Source organism: Lepisosteus platostomus, chromosome 6 (assembly GCF_059453375.1).
Source record: "Lepisosteus platostomus isolate fLepPlt1 chromosome 6, fLepPlt1.hap1, whole genome shotgun sequence".
In the NCBI taxonomy this organism is placed as follows: domain Eukaryota; kingdom Metazoa; phylum Chordata; class Actinopteri; order Semionotiformes; family Lepisosteidae; genus Lepisosteus; species Lepisosteus platostomus.
The window spans coordinates 53698955-53701314 of NC_142616.1; the positions used below are offsets into that span (position 1 = coordinate 53698955).

The window sequence follows — 2360 nt, forward strand, 5'->3', positions numbered from 1 at the left end:
ATTGCTATCTGAAAATGCTTTCCTTAATTTTTAAAGTAGGCTCAGATTTCAACTATAGATCGTTTATTATAAACTTTCTTGGAAAAATGTATTTTATGTAAACCATGTTTGCTATTAATTCATTTAGGGCTAAAATACGTTCATTGTCTTCCAATCGAGTCGAGTTGACATTGGAAGCCTGCCACACCCGGACTGTTAAACCAACGCATTAGCACGTCAAAGCCCATTGAGCCAGTATTGGCTTTAGTATTCCCCCCTTCTCCCCTCAATTCAATTCAATTCAAGGTGTTTTATTTGCATGACAGATGGGTACAAGCAGTGTTGGGTATGTATATTGTAACGCTTACGGCAGACAGGCACTGTGTAGGAGCCGACGCACCGGAGCAGCGCACCGAGGGAGCGTCTGCATTTATAACTTAGTTTTTAAAATTAGTCAAGCAATACGAAGCATCTCCTTTTACTTAGTGCCTGAGCATACTGCAACGCGTGTGAAGCCCATAAACGATATTAATTTTGGAACTTAAACATACAGTATATGGCTGGTCTCGGTACTTTAAAGAAAACATACACACCAGTATTCCATTTCTCCCTAAACATTTTAAGCATCGAAGTCTTTAACTAACGCGATACCGGAGTCAACAAGCATACTTTTAGAATTTGATTAAAAGGGAATATAATATGGAATCACGTATCTCAAGAATTTAAAGACCAGACAATCGCAAACTCGTTTTCAATAAAATTATTTTATTCATTCAGCAGTTTGTGAGAGGGACATCCAGCAGGGAGAGACACACACACCGGTTTTCATTGACAAAATTGTTTTTTTTCAATTCCTCTTGTCTAACAGGAATGTTTTGTTTGTGGACAGACTGTTAGACAAGAGGAAAAGACCGCCTCCTCCTACGAAGCATTTCGTTGATCCGATCACGAATTCTTTTCCAGTCGTACGCAGCAAGGGTTGAGAATCTCCAATTCACCATCGTACTAATGGTTTCCCGGAGATTGCAAGGCAAGGCACTTTTGCCTCTGGACCCATCGAAATTTACAGACGTGGTCCACCCACAGTAAATTTCAAAAGTCACAAGATTTCGAAACACGAGGGAGGCGTAGCGGTCGGCTCTTGCTTTCCCGTCTATGCCGATGCACTGCAAGTACAACCCCCCCTCCATCTCCTGGGTGATGGGTAGCAGTTGGACATCTGGGAGAATTATTTGTCCCACTGGCATCTGTGAATTCCGCTGTGCTTCCTGGGGGGAGATAGCCGGTGGGGACAGCATCAACAGATTCCTGCGCGGTGGTGAACTGAGAGGCCGGGATGGAGTGTCCTGAGGCGGTGTGTGCTCTGCGGGGGGCAGAGCTTCCGCCAGGCATTGCAGCCTGCGGGGCGGGGAGAGGCACTTTTCGGGAGACAGCTGCTCAACTGTTTGACTGCTGGAACTCTAGCCTCCCAATCCTCCCCAGTAATGCATCGTAATGCTCCCGCTGCTGCCGAAATGTCTCCATACAGGTGCTGCTTCTACAGGTTGGCACCCTGGCCAGTGGCCGAGAGCAGAGACCCACGGCCTGTGGCAAAATAACATAATTCATGTAAGAAATAAAGTCACACAGTAGTATTCATCAGTCGCGGAACAGAAGTCAAAATAAACTTTTCTTTTTTTCCGTCTTACCGCTTTCTTTTTTACTGTCCTGGTGGTAGATCGTTTCGCCCGTGCGGTGTTTTCTTGAAGAACAGGCTACGAAGAAATAATTATAATTGAATTTAAAATTCAAAACGGCAATAATACCTTGTAATATGCGCTGTAATCGCGTATTTCAGATGAAGTCTGCTGTATTTGCTTACCCTTCGCTCTTTGGAAGCTGGGGCGGCAGAAGCACCCCGTCTCTTCCCGTAAAACGCCTTGGTCTCCATACTGTACTATGGTCGCTGTAGTGCAGGTTCGCAGTTTTTTTTTTTGTGATGGGAGCTCACCCAATCCCTTGGTGTCTTTTATGCGTCACACATACTGTATTTCAGCGCCATATATTTCATGGATATTATGGAATATAATGGATGGATATCTTAGTTATCTTTCTAGTTCACAGGTTTGCATGCATAATTTAATTTTGAAAGCCACTGAGACATCAGGTACTACTGTTGTATTTATGAAAAAGAAACAAAACAAAAAACATACTAACAACTGTGCCATCCTACTCCTTAGTTAATACATTTTATTATTCATAAACAGTTAACATTGTTAGCAAAATATTTTGAATTATATTTAACCCTATTTTTTCTTTTGTTTTGTATTTAACTTATTATATGATAGTCAGACTTAATGTATATTTGAACAATGAAAATATATTTTTACAAGATTTTACAT

At 41.9% G+C, this 2360-nt stretch overlaps 1 long non-coding RNA gene across 1 annotated transcript; it reads right to left on the reverse strand.

Annotated features, from left to right (window-relative positions):
* Positions 1-724: 724 nt before the first annotated feature.
* LOC148661895 (uncharacterized) lies at positions 725-2068 on the reverse strand. The gene is made up of 3 exons (XR_015939828.1): positions 1841-2068; positions 1668-1733; positions 725-1563 (listed from the first exon to the last, which is right to left on the reverse strand). It is a non-coding gene; the product is annotated as an uncharacterized LOC148661895 (long non-coding RNA).
* Between the last annotated feature and the right edge of the window lie 292 nt (positions 2069-2360).